Source organism: Ambystoma mexicanum, chromosome 14 (genome assembly GCF_040938575.1).
Source record: "Ambystoma mexicanum isolate Mex_15411 chromosome 14, UKY_AmexF1_1, whole genome shotgun sequence".
Lineage (NCBI taxonomy): Eukaryota > Metazoa > Chordata > Amphibia > Caudata > Ambystomatidae > Ambystoma > Ambystoma mexicanum.
The window spans coordinates 44,549,133-44,562,155 of NC_090940.1; the positions used below are offsets into that span (position 1 = coordinate 44,549,133).

The 13,023-nt window shown below is 49.2% G+C and overlaps 1 protein-coding gene across 2 annotated transcripts in view; it reads right to left on the reverse strand.

Moving 5' to 3' along the window:
- SCFD1 (sec1 family domain containing 1) overlaps positions 1 to 13,023 on the reverse strand; it is a 1,005,810-nt gene that overhangs the window by 618,237 nt on the left and 374,550 nt on the right. The window lies entirely within an intron of this gene.

Here is a 13,023-nt window from a genome sequence, read left to right on the forward strand (position 1 = left end):
TGCATCGCCTCTCTGCACAGTGGAAGCGACCCTACACCACCTCTTTTGTTGAGGTAATGCATGGCCACCGTGTTGTCTGTCATTATGAGGACATTTTCCCCCGTACAGATGGCAGAAAAGCCTTCAGTTCCAGCCTGATTGCTCTCAAGTCCAAAAGATTGATGTGTAGTTTGGACTCCGATGGAGACCAACAACCACTGATGGTTAGATCGTTGGCGTGAGCTCCCCACCCTGTCAGGGAAGTGTCCATCACTACAGTTATCTCCGGCCACGGCTGCCAAAAAGGTTCTCCCTTCATGAGATTCTCCTTGCAGGCCCAACACAGAAGATGCTGTGTGACCCTGACCGGAACCTGAAGGTGTTCTGACATCTTGTCTGAGAATTGGGACCATTGCATCCTGAGAGCCCATTGAAGGGATCTCATTCTCAGGCGGGCCTCTGGTACTAGAAAAATGCAGGCTACGAAGAGGCCAAGCAACCTTAAGAATTCGAAATCCTGTAGATGCTGGGCATGCTGGAATTTGGTTACCACCTGGTGAATGTGTTGAGCACTCACCTTGGGTGGCGAGCACATCCCCAAGGATGTGTCCAACACAGCCCCGATGTACTGGAGCTGTTGGGAAGGTGTCATATGGGACTTCTTGAAATTGAGGGAGAAGCCCAGCCTGTGATGGGAGTGGCAGGTGACATTGAGATGATTCAAGGCTCGTTTGGGAGAATGCGCTCTGATCAACCAAATCTTTCAGATAGGGGTAGAGGTGAATCACCCCTCTCCTGAGATGCGCTACCACCACCCACCATGAGCTTGGTGAAGACCCTCAGGGTGGAAGTCAACCCGAATGGCAGGTCTCGAAACTGATAGTGCGAGCCACCAATTGCAAACCGCAGGTATATTCTGTGCTTGAAATGAATTGGCACATGAAAATAAGCATCCTGCAGGTCCAATGACACTAACTAATCCTGAAGTTGGAGGGCCTGAGGATCGGAGACAGAATGACCATCTTGAACTCCTTCCTGAGGAATTTGTTCAAGCACCGTAAGTCCAAGATGGGTCTCAGTCCTCTGTCCTTTTTGGGAATCAAAAAATAAGGGGAATACCAACCCTTGTTCCTCTTCGCTACAGGGACAAGCTCCATAGCACCTTTCTCGAGCAGGGTTAAAATCTCCTGCACAAGGAGCGGATCTGGAACCTTCAAAGAGTGCATCCCCGGTGGATTGTTGTGAGGCCATCGTAGAAAAGGAAGGCCGTATCCGTGGGCTATTGTTTCCAGATCCACGCATCTGAAGTAATGGCTTGCCACTCTTGTAGATGCTGAGACAGCCTGCCCCCTGTTAGGCAGAAACCTGTGCAGCTCCCTCTGGGACCACTGCAAAAGATTTAAGACTACAGGTGTTTGGCAGTAAACCCACTTGGTAGCAGTCTGTACCACACAGATTCACTTGGTAGCTGTGGCTGAGCAGTCAGACTTCCCTCAAGAAGAGTTAGACAGTATACAGAGTATTCACAATAGGTCAAAAGAACACAGTAGAACAAGTAAACACTGACCAGAGCTTGGTGTAAAAGAGATATAATTATTTATTTAAAACCACATCTAGAAAAACACACAGGCACTAATAGTAAGCAATTCAAAAACACGGTCACTAAAAGATATACACTCCCTTAAAAGAATATTAGACAATTCTTTAGTAAAGCACCACTTATTTCCAGACAGCGGTGAGTGCTTAACGCAGATGGCACTCTAATAATTCGTTTTAAAAGGGAGAGAAAAGCAGAGTATAAGCTGAAACAGATCCCAACACTTTTTTTAAGAACACAACAAGAGAGGAAGGCAAAGTAAAACCGTGAGTTTAGAGTTCAGTAGGCCGGATCCACTTTAAGAGGATCAAAACGAAATGTGTCCAAGGTCACACGGTTGCAGTGCACAAGAGTCTTGCAAAGGTTCAAAAAGAGTTGGACCAAAGGAAAGGGACCAGTTAGAGGGTCAAGGCGGCCAGCCCAGTCCAGAAGGTTAAGGGGTTATTATTACCTTGTAGCAATCTTTAGAAAGGGAGGCCTGGCGGACACAGTACCTTAAAGTGGTGAGAATACTCCAGAGGGGGCAGTTGTTCCTGGCAGCGGATGCAAGTCGGTGCTTCGTCCGGGGGAAGAGGGGATCTTGACGGGGAGGAAGACAGGAGTCCGTTGCACTACCAGGGAAGAAACCAGCCGCGGAGTTCTCAGGTAAAAGGAGCGGTCCTTTTATTCGCGGTCCAGTGGTAAGTGGCTATCCGGTTGCCGGGGTGCTTGGCACGGGCAGTTCAACCACAAGACGGCCTGGGATGGCGAAGAGAAGAAAGTAAACTGGTTGTGCACACCAGTCAGGGGAAGAAGCCTCTCCAGCCGGGAGATCTTCTCTGTTGTCGGGAAGTGGTGAGTCGGTTCCGCAGGGCTCCAATGGTGGTGTTGTTGTGGTAGGTCGGCTCAGCTTCTCCCTCGTCGGATTCTCAGGTCCTATGGCGACTTCTGAAGTTCCAGTCCCCAAAGCCCTGCTTTTATGCAGCACACCCACATTCGCTCAGCCTAGCTGTCAATCAAACATGCTAAGTGGTGAGCCGGCCGGCTCACCACTTGGGCCAATCACACAAGAGTGCGACTTGAGTTACCAAGGTAACTCAGTCCAGGGTGCCTAAACCCCCTCCCACACCCCCTGTGGTACCCAGACAGAGTGGCACCACTTTTGGAGGCTTCTGTGGAGAAGCCTGCCAAAAAGTGGAACAAAGGGCTCGACTTGGGTTGGAGTCACAGAAGAGAACACAAATGCCATTTTAGAATCGAGTCCTGGCAAAAAATACCAACCGGCGAATTAATATTAAATAAATAAACCGGCGGTATGTTCGAGGCTATGAGAATTAAATAATTAAAGTTGGTAGCCTCGAACAATGGGAAAATCCCATAGGGATATATTTGCGGTCGAATATAAAAAGTAGTATCCACTGCCACCAGCCAAAACTCGATCAGGGGGGACGGAGATGTGCCCCCTCGACTAACAGACCCCGGGGCAATCGAATTGCCCCGACCAGTACGTTCACATTATGATGGTTTGTACTGGTTTCTGTTAATAATTTGGGACTAGTAAAGCCAATGGTGACTTTACATGCCCTGGGAGACAGTAGTCAGTCCCAGGGTATGGAGTCTATGGTGGAGTGTCACTATGACACCCCTGTGTTACTGCACGGAGGGTGCTGTGTAACACACATATTAAAAACACATGAGACCCTATGGAGTAAAGGACCCCCATAGCCCATAAAACACATTAACAGTCAAAGGTACACCATAAATCATGTCCAAGAGTGGGAGAAAAGGAGTCTCACTCTTGGCAGGAGAAAAAAACAAACTCCAGAAATCCAGCAAAGCTGCTGGGGGACTCACTAGGTTAGGAAATTCAGCCTAAAGAGAGAATTCTCCCTAACACCCCCTGCCGGTGAATAGTGACTCAAAGCCTCAGAACGGTTTTGAAGCGGCTGCTGCAGTGCCTGATGGCAAAGATGCTGCTGCTGCTTGAGCGGCTTTGGCACCTCTGCCTCGTCCACCACGAGGAAACTTACATTGGCCCCTTTGACTGGCCATTCCTCTTGGCCCTCCAAATGAGGAGCAGAAGCGAAAGGATCCACCCCTCCACTGTTGTCCCCTAGGACGAAAAAGCTGAGGTTGTCGAACAGATGCGCCCAAAGATTTGGCAGCTGCTTCGGAGGTCTGCAACTTCTCAAGGTTCTCGTCAGCCGTGCTGCCAAACAGATGAAACCCATCAAAGTGCATGTTGAGAAGACGAGCCTGCACATCTGGTGCAAAGCCCGACTTCCGCAACCATGCGCAGCACGGTGCTTGTAGCCATGGACATGCTGACACTATCCACAGTATCCAACCCAGACTGAAGGGATTCACACATGTTGTCCTTGCCATCCTTCACAATAGCCAGAAAGCCATCCCTTTCCTCCCCTTCGGGAATATGCTCAGCCGCTAAAGAGATACAATTCCACAGAGTGTGCTAAGGCACAGGTGGAGTTGGCAGATTTCAATGCCATACTCCTATCAGAAAACACCTTGCGTGCCCATCCATCCATGCGTTTATCGTCCCTATCAGGAGGGATTGTAGAGTATGCTGCCTTGTTCGAGGTAGCCGTGGCTGCCTGGACCACCAAACTCTCCGGAGTGGGGTGTGTGGATAGGTAGCTGGGGTCGCTACTGGATGGGCAGTATTTCTTTGTTAACGACTTGTTCACTGCCAGAATAGTCTCCGGGGCGTTCCAAGTAGCAGCTACCCTCTTTTGCAACACCACATGAAATGGCAAAACCGGATCGGTCGACTGACCCTGATCCAAATTATCTGTAAGATCATCTTGATCAAACTGCACCCGAGGCCTGGACCAGACCATGTACTCTACAACTTTCAACATAAGTCTACGATAACAGGAGTCGGCATGATCCCCCGGGTCCGGCTTGCCAAACTCCATCTCAGGGTAAGTGTCAAGGCCACTGGCAAAGTGCAAAGACTGACACAGGTCCTCCATCCGACTCTTCAGAAATGAGACAGTCCGGCACATTAGGGATGACATATGGAAGACCAAAAGGGCCAACATCCTCACAGGACCTTTCTTCGTCCGCATAAATGTCCAGTAGGGACTTAAGTCCTTCCTTGGGAGAGGAGTAAACCTCTTTTCAGTGACAGGCTTCACAGACTAAGAAACAGCCTTCCTCGGAGGGTCCACAGACACAGGGACCTCCACTGGTAAATTCGGCCTAGACGGCATCAAAGGTGTCGACAACAATGCCGACGGCTCAGAGGGCCTGACCGTGGGCGAAGACCCGACAGGCGCACCCGACTGGAATGGCGCTGATTGCGTTGACGCCTTCACGGGCTTCCAAGGAATTTTCAGGCTTCGACGGAGACTAAGACTGTGATCTGGACCTGGTACGTCTCTGGTGATCACCCAATGCCTTGTCCGACCGGCGCCTCAAAGGCTCCCGATGCTTATCACGCCGTCCACCCGGGCCCGAAGGCGCGCGAGTATCCGGCCGAGACTGTTCTTTGCCGGCTTCGTCAGAAGGCGTGGAGGGAACTGCGCCCTGGGACTGAAAAATCTGCTACATTTGTACCCCCGGAAAGCATACCACTCCTACGGGGTCGAGGATTTGGTGGGGCAGGCCAACCTTTTCGGGAAGGCGTCATCCGAAGAGGATGAGGAAGGCGACCAATGACGCCACTTCCTAGACCAGCTCAACGAAGACAAGTGGCGCGAACCACCGCAGGACCTGGACCTCTTGGACTTCTTCCGACGAGGAGAGTCCCCTCTCAAATCGCCAGTCGAAAGACCAGCAAACTTGGAATTACAGGGTTACGTTCCCGCAAGGCCTTGGCAGTCAACGACTGGCACTTCGAAGAGGCATCCGTAGCGTGGTCCTCACCGAGGCACCACAGACAAATTCGATGCGGGTCGGTGATTGACATCTTGTAGCCGCAGTCCCGAAACTTATTGAAGCCAGACCGCAGGGTCGTCGGGGTAGAAGGCGGCATTTCGGTTAACTTCACATTAACCATGAGGCACGCCAATTTTTACAAAGCAAACATGTTTGTGGAAACAACGGAACGGAGGCTACGGGCACTGCGCGTGCTACTTATAACATCCGATGACGTCACCCTCGACGGAGGCATTCGAGTGACATCGACCCGACGCCATCGAAGCAGGGCGCCAACTGCCAAAAAAAATTCCGAAACACCACAACTGTGGACATTACATGTCAAAGATGAGGAATACGCTGGAGGACACAATCCATTCGAAATGTGAAACATGAAGGACCATCTAAAATTCTGAAAACTCTTCAAAATAAAAACCGGGCTCTTCAACTCAAAACCAGATGAAAACAAATGAGCAACACCCACACCTCTCGGAATTAACACACAGTTGGCAAGACTGTGGACTAGAACGTACCATATGTGCAGGGAGGTGTAAGACCTCAGAGTGGGAGTGTAAGAAAGGCATGGTATCAACAGTAAGACAGACACAAGTGACCATAGTTCAATGGTGTTTATTGAACGTCAAAAAAGGTTTGAAAAACACCTATCTAATCATAAATCTACCGCTGGGAGCAAGCTTCGACCATCAAATAATAATAACGCATTCCTAGTGGTATCTTGTCAAAATAAAAGGGCATATACTAATAAACCTATTGCCAATCCATAACTCTAAATACAAATCGTGTGGCAAACAGTGTTATGAAAAAGAAAGAAGTGTTCACAAAATGTTATGTCAGGATGTTCAAGCCGTTGGCCTCCCTTACTCACGTTTTCAGCACAGGACAAGGCAGTTTACTGAAGCGTAGCACAGTCTCTGGCCTCTTTAGCACAAGGTTACAGTTCAATCATTAGCACCAGGGACCTCTGTGCTCAAGTATCTTTGCTTCTCAAAGTCTCTTCATTCAGAGGGCCTAAAGCGACCAAATAAACGATAAGCTCTTTTCCGCTTTCAGATTTGCAACAGTACTCAATTTAGGTGATTCGCTGTTCACCCCGAATCCCTGTTAGCCAGGTTGAGATCCCTTTAACACAAAAATGTTCAATCACCTTGGATCCCCTTCATCCCGGCTCAGGTACCTTTTAACACAATTAGTCTCCCTCGGCCGGGCTCGGACCAATTTCAATTGACATCAACTATCGAAGACTTTCGAATGTGCACATGGTTTGGCTTGACCCGTTCCAGGACCACTTTAATTTCACAATTCCTTTCCTTTTAATATCTGCCACCTTTCAGATGGATACCTAACAGAGACATATGAATGAGCACCTATGTGGTGCCGGACCACTCTGTTTACGGTATTGTATCTCGTCTTCCAAGTTCCGTCACTCATCTGCTGTTTTAATTGTATTTGCGTCACTTGCCACATACGCTTCATACACTGTTCTCCTCAGTTTTCTCTATACAATGTTGCTGCTTGCAACCTTGGCCTCAGCACAGACCGGTCTGGTATCAGTCTCTCCAACTCACTCGCTGTGCAGACTTCACTGGTGCTGCTTTGTTGTAGGAGCCAAGGACAGTACCACAGCAACAAATGATTCTCCCTGCCTTGACTATCGAGGCAGGAGAGCCCCGGGTACCCCAGACACACAAAGCAGAATTCTTCAGCTGTGATTCCGGGACTTACGTTTCCTATTCTCGAAGGCTCATGAAAGTTGCAGACTTTCAGTAAAAAGGCCAAGGGCACTTCCCTCCTTGCCTTCCCTCTTCGGTCTTTCCGTCTTTCCCCTTGTATTAAACTGCCATCTTGGAACTGCTGCTGCCTTATGTGTTTTGCCTTGCTCAGAGTGTGCTTTTGTGCTCAGCCTTTTATCCGTGTGGGGAAGTGTGATGGAAGTCAGGTGTGCGCAATGATCAGTAATTTCCTGATCCTGCCTGACCATTGTATTGGGACATGTCAGGTGTACGGCCGGTGTGTTCGTCTGTTTTCTCTCACAGTGAGCTGTCCGTGAGAAAGTGTTTGTGTTGGAAAAGGGGGCACAGGGGGATTGAGATCCCAAGTATCCTACCTGGTAGGATGGGGCAAAGGAACAGGGAAGAGGAAACCGCGTCTCGCCATCCGGTATCCCACTTCCACTCCCCAAAGAATCCTCATCCAGGTGATCCTCCCGTTACGCTCACCTGGTCTCTGCAGGGATGTTGGGGCACGGTTGGACCCCTCCCTGGATTAGGCTCCCCTGGATCAGTTCTCTCCCCCAGCTGCTGCCAAGTAGACTGCTCTGGATGCAGGCACTGCCCCTGCGAGATCACGAGAGGCAATGAAAAGGGTGTGGTGGTATCGTGACGTCCCTCGAACCCTTCATGCCAGAATGAGGTGAGTAAACGTTTACCCATATAAGCTCGACTGATGTGTTGTGAGGATGAGCTCTCCGTCTTGCTTCTCATCAGCAAGGGCGCTTCAAGAGGACCTAGTTGCTTCACTGGTCCCTGGATGTGGAGGCCCAGGCCGGCTGCGAGCGAACCACTTTGAAGGTAGAAGTTCTTTGTAAAGATTATTGTTCGTATTCGCAGTAATGTCTTTTCACATGATTAATGTCTGTATCCTTAATAATGTCTCTTTCTCCCCAATAGATGAAGGCCCGGCGGAGCCGCGATACTGTTGGAGAGTCTGCAGTGTTCCCAAATGGATGGTAAGTTGGTGTCTTAAGGTAAGCGCGATGGAGATATGGCGCGCGACCTTAGAGAATGTCTTTATGAGATTTCTAACCTTGGTTGTTCTTTTCCCCTGCAGGTATAGCCTGGAGGCGCTTGGAGAGGAGCAGTGGTATGGAAACCTGTCGGCGGTTGATGGACGCCTGTGACCGTGAGGTTGCTGGCCGTGTAGAACCCTCCCGTGTCAGTATCCGAGCTGCGGATCAGGTAAGGTGTGCTGCCGGCTGGAGTACTACTGGAGCCAGTTATGAGCGCTCTAGTTGGCGGATGGAGTCGCTGCAAACAGGTAAGAGGCACTTCAGGCATAGGTAGAATACGCTCCAGGCGAGAAACGGGTAAGATGCATCTCAGCGATGGTTTTGCTGGTTCTGATGGAAAACAGGTAAGATGCGCCTCAGCAATGGTTTTGCTGGTAGTGCTGGAAAACAGGTAAGATGCTTCTTCAGGCGGCGGTGAGCGTTACGCTGCTAGAGCAGATCAACGCGAAGCACTGGCATGTGAGCGGGGCAGGCTTAAATAGCCTGGCCCTGGCCACGCCCTTTTGCTCTGCTAGATGGTTCCACCCTGCCACTCCCAGATGATGCTGCACGTGCAGCTCCATGCATTCCTATGGCCACGCCCGGCCCAGATACACATGGAGGCTCATTATGAGATGGAAGAACAAGAGGGAGACCCGGGTGCACCCATTCCCATGGTTAGCCCTACCAGAGGATAATGAGAGAGATGGGTACGTCCTAGGTGGAACCACAGACAGGACATAAGAGTTGAAGGGGAATGAGTGATGACCGAACAGATAAACCACAGGGCCCAGGTAGCTCACGGGCACAGGGAAGAGGTTTGCATCGCCCTCCCCCAACCCCCTCCCCCAAACCTCCCCAGGAGCCCAGGTAGGGCATAGGGCATGGTGGCTGCACACAAGGATATGCCAGGGGCCAAATCAGTGTAGACATCCATTAGTCTAAACACAGTTGGGGTGGGGGGTGGTGAAGGAAACACCACCACTAAAGAGCCCTGCAGACAACCCACAACTCCACACAGCATGTAGGAAGGAGACCCCCCCCCCAGCACACCACAAGAAGGTACGATGGAGCGCCACCACTAACCAGCCCACTAAAAAAACTCATCTCTCTGCTCACACCTCTAACTCTAAACTAAACACAATACTTATTTTGCACAACAAACCGCATGCACTTCACTGAACCGCAACAATGAAACAAACCACACAGCCTTGCACAACAGCACATGACAACTACCAACCCAAGAATCACACCTATGCTCAGCAAACAGTGTAAACCGAACTGAAGCTGCAAACAGCACCTCACAGCTATCTTGCGCTTTTTCCCGCTCTTTCCTACTAACTTACCCTACATTCTTGCTTTTCAGATCTGCCGGAGCACCAGAGGCCACTCCGGGGGTGACAGTGGGTGGTATAAATATCCTTTAAGATAACATACCCCTGGCATTTTGGTGAATTGATGTGCCTGGTGCCTAACAAAGAGCAGAACAAAGAACCTGTTTTCCCCACTGGCTCAAGGAAAAGACACACCTGTAAGGAGGTGTCCCCAGTCCAGAGAGATGGCTTGGCCAAAGTCAGTTTAGTCAGCAGTCCAAATGTCCCTCACGGCCCACTCAGTGGTTTGGATTTGAGAGTCTGTGGTCAAATGAAGAATGGCACAGAAACGTCCCCAGATATACACAATACAAGGCTGGGTTTGATCTCAGCCCACCTCTCGGGTACCATGCAACATACAAAATCTCAATGCTTATCGAATCCTGGATAAACAGCTCAGAGACAATAATGATGTCAGTCAAGGTGAGTATGTGGATTAGGGGGTCCGAGATCCAAAACCAGTCCTTACGAGTAGCACATACAAAGCTGCCCTTCGTGTGCTCTGAACAGAGCCCAGGTCAGGGGTCTGCAACCTGGGGCTCTTGTGAAGGCATCATGAATTAAAACACAGACAACAGATTCAAAGTTCAAACAAAATGTATTCATTCATTTAAATGTCAGGATGGTGTAAGGCCTATCTTGCCCTATGCTCATGTGGTATTTCCCTACCTAAAGAAACTAAGGATAGCCTCAGTTAGTAAGTTCAACTTAAAAGTCTGTGTGTCCAAAACCTACACTTGCGCTCACAGCTAAAGCTAAACAATGTGCAGGGATGTCAGCAACAAATAAAATGGTGTTCCAAATAAAGATCTGAGCTTCGTCCAGCTCTGGGCTTACTTTCCAACTCCCCTTCCCCCAAGTTCAAAGCAGTTCCAAATAATCTCAGGTTTGACTTCTCCAAGAAGACAAAACAGTTACAAAAAGGCCTCAGGTTTCCCTTCCCCAAGACGTCAGCTGCACCGACTTGCCAAAATATAACAAGTTCAAGTCGCTTGATTCTCACGACCAGTTCCAGGTCACCCTTATAATCCTTTGGGTTCAGTTGATACAGATTTCTATCTTTCCCATTCCCTTCAGCAATCTTAGACACAAGTGAAGATCCTTTATCTGGATGGACTTTCCTTAACTTTTCCAGACAGGGTATACTCGCTCTAGGCACAGTTATCGGACCAAACAGTCCACCCATTACAAGGGAACACAAACGATGAAGCTAGGTTTCTTGCTCACACAGGTTTCTCTTTCACCACACCTGTGCTTTAGTTTGCAGTCACACTGAATTCTCCTTGAAAGTCTTTTGGCTTTGCCACGGTGTGTTCTTCGACACAACTTTACTCCATGGTGCTAACTCTCTTTCACCACTTTGCTGTCACAAACGACACAAGTGTTCATCATCTGCTTTTCACTTTATTCATAATCTTTCATTCTTTGCTTTCAAATGTTCATTGCGTGTGTTTCACATCTGTCTATTTCATTCCTGGGCTTCTCAAAGTTTTCCTTCAGTTCAGATTTCAATAATGTTTGTAAAGCGTTCCTTTGATTCGTTAATCAATAATGCAGGCTTTTCAGTTACTTTGCCTTTCACTTTAATGTTCTGCGTTTGTTCGTAGTAATTTAAACACCCCTTACATTGGGCTCACAGTCACTTGCATATACATTTCCTTTCAACCGGCATCACCATATGCCTTGCAGCAGCCCCCAGAAGCGCCCCAGTATGAGTGTTCCCTTTTCCACTCAACGGTCCTTGGCAGCTCCTTTGGGCGCTCGCTCTCTCTCTTCTCATGGCTCCATGTACACTTCTCTGCGTGTCTGCGAGCAGCGCTCACCTGCTACGAATCCCGATGTGGGTTGCCGGTAGCTCCACTTCTCGCTCGTTAAAGCTAGCGGTGGCCTGCAGAGCTCCTTGAACAACAGCTCCGGCTGTGGGCACCTGACAGAGGGGATTCTAGGCATCACCACAGTTTCTTTACAGCACCAGCCGGCGTTCTGGCCACCAGGCAGGACCCTCCGATTTCAACCCTCTCAGGCTCGTCTGTCGACCGGGTGTCTCTCCTGCTGGATTGTCCTTCCTTGCTGTGGGCTCCACCTTTTATGCAATTGTGACCTATTAACAGGTCGCAAGTGAGATCCCTTGAGTGAAATTGTTGTGTCCTCTGGAAATGCCTGACCCTCGCAATAGTTTACAGGCCTCTTCCTCTACTCAGTAACAGAGTGGTGTAGCTGCATGTTAGTGTGTACAACTCCTAGTCGCTTCTTCCTTGTCCCAGTACTAGAGCGGTATGATTGAGGGGAAATAAGAGGAAGCGATTGGCAACAACGTATAAAGGTGGGGGGGGTAAGGTTTGCTCTCACAAGGAAAAGAGGAACCCCATGCCTTGCCTAAAGAACTCCTCCTTCACAACCTCTTCCTATTGTTACTACCTTCCTAGTATTTTAAACTGTCATCCTGGAAGAAGGAAAAGGGAATATGATGATACAATCCCATAAAGGCTGTTGGGACTGAAGGTTCCTCATGGAATGGAAATGAGGAATAGCGTGTTTCGCCCAATGGCATTCTCCTTCCACTCCTCAAGGACTCTCCACCCAGGTAATCAGCCCTCGCATAGCCACCCCAGGGTTGGGATCCAAAAGCAATGGCCCTTCCTTTACCACCCGAGAGGAAGACCGAAGGGGAGTAGACAGGAGGACGTCCTCAGGTTCCTCAAACTCTGCAGATGTTTTGGAATGCAGCTCCCATGATGCCTCACAATTTACATAGGGCTAATGGAAGTTGTAATCCAAAACATCTGACGAAGCAAAGGTTGCAGACCCCTGGCCCAGGTAGACACATGACCATGTATGACCGTTCTTCCCACTGGAGAGAAGGAAGGCTGGTTGGTGGTTCGCAGGGACAGGTCTTAAACAACAAGAAAGTAATTGTGGCAACTGTAGTAGTGAAAAGGCACCTATGCAGTAAAAGGTTGACTAGTAAAATATCACCTGTGTATAGGCGCGTTACAAATGCCATATCATATCATATCATATCAATAAGTATACACGAACACCAGCCTGTCAGGATCATACTGCCAGGATGAGAAATATGGGTTAGAGAAAAGGAAAAGGGGGGGTTGGGGGTGGGGTGGGCAGGGTCCCCCTGCACTAGTATCCTCAAAAAAGAGTAATAGTGCTACACAAAAGGTAGAAATGGTGCATAGGAAGCCTTTGCATAGGTTGCCATAGAGACAGGTCAGCACTTATCCCAAAAATGATTGGCATTGGGAAAATCACCTCTCGCAAAAAAAGGGTCAGCAAACACCAGGAGACAGCAAATGTGCTCTGGGTCGCTAAGGATAAGACTAAAAACAATCTTTCCTAAACACTGTATACCATACAAAAGACATGCTGTGGCAAAAGCATAGAAAATCCCCAAAAACCACTCCCCCAAGTCAATCACA